Here is a 1,361-nt window from a genome sequence, read left to right on the forward strand (position 1 = left end):
TTATTCTGATAATTATTTCCAGGCCTTTGGTTTATGTATGAAATATTCTCTCTTTGTTCCATCGTTAATTCAATACTGAGACAATCTTTTGTCAAATGTGGTCCTCCACACTGCTCACAACTAATTCGTATTGAGTGAATATCCTTAGTCATCTTTTCCATTCGTCTCTCGACAGCATCTATCTTTGCGGAAATGGAATCTAAGTCATGGCTAGAATCGGCTCTAGCTGATTTAGATGATCTAACGATATCTTTTTCTTGGTGCCACTCATGTGAGTGGGAAGCAGTGTTATCAATAATTTTATAAGCATCAGTTTTGGTTCTCTTCATAATGGAACCACCAGCTGCTATATCTATGTCTTTTCTTGTAGTGATGTCGCATCCTTGGTAGAATATTTGTACTATTTGACAGGTGTCTAAACCATGTTGCGGACATCCTCTTAATAACTTTCCAAATCTTTTCCACGCCTCATATAGAGTTTCATTCGATTTCTGTGTGAACGTAACAATTTCTCCTTGAAGTCTTACGGCTTTAGATGTCGGAAAGAATTGTTTAAGAAATTTTTCAACTAAAACGTCTCATGTATCAATCGCCCCTTTAGGTAACGATTCCAACCAATCTTTGGCTTCTCCCTTTAAAGTCCAGGGAAATAACATGAGATATATCTGTTCATCCTCCACTTCTCGGATTTTAAATAGTGTGCAGATCCTATTAAAGGTATGAAGATGTTCATTTGGATCTTCCTTCGGCGCACCACTAAATTGGCATTGATTAGTCACCATGTGTAGAATTTGTCCTTTGATTTCATAATCTGGCGCATTTATGTCTGGATGAGTAATTGCGTGACCTTGGCCAGTGCATTTAGCTCTCATTCGATCTTCCATACTTAGAGGTTCCAGATTCTCCATAATTGAATTTGTTGAATCCGAATCACTAGAGGATTCTGATTTAATGGTTCGTTCCTCAACAATCTCTGTTTGAATGATTGGTGGTTCCGAAGGAAAGTTTAGTGGTTCAGGATCTATGAATCGTCCCTGAATATTCTCCGGATTCTCAATTGTGAGATCGGGTTCAAAAAATGGATTATCGGAAATTTGAATTGAAGTACTTGGTCGACTGGATGACGATTCTAAAGAAAAATCAACGGCGGTAATATTTGCTAAATGTCTTGATCTAGTTACAGGTGGTGAACGTACAAAAGGTGGTGAACGTCTTGCTCAGTGCATTCACTGAATATCCAATTAGTTTTTTAAAAAGGAAAGAAAAATTATATAAGTTATCCAATTAATAGACTTTTCTGATTTTGCCCACGTTTCGAATAGCCAAAAGATGCAGCAGAGGGGTAGGATTCGTTTGGTCTC

The 1,361-nt window shown here is 37.6% G+C and overlaps 1 non-coding gene across 1 annotated transcript; it reads left to right on the top strand.

Annotated features, from left to right (window-relative positions):
* Positions 1 to 417: 417 nt before the first annotated feature.
* On the top strand, positions 418 to 524 carry LOC139856276 (small nucleolar RNA R71). Its single transcript, XR_011761769.1, has one exon. It is a non-coding gene; the product is annotated as a small nucleolar RNA R71 (small nucleolar RNA).
* The last annotated feature ends 837 nt before the right edge of the window (positions 525 to 1,361 follow it).

The sequence above is a fragment of the Rutidosis leptorrhynchoides genome, chromosome 6 (genome assembly GCF_046630445.1).
Source record: "Rutidosis leptorrhynchoides isolate AG116_Rl617_1_P2 chromosome 6, CSIRO_AGI_Rlap_v1, whole genome shotgun sequence".
NCBI classification, from domain to species: Eukaryota; Viridiplantae; Streptophyta; class Magnoliopsida; order Asterales; family Asteraceae; genus Rutidosis; species Rutidosis leptorrhynchoides.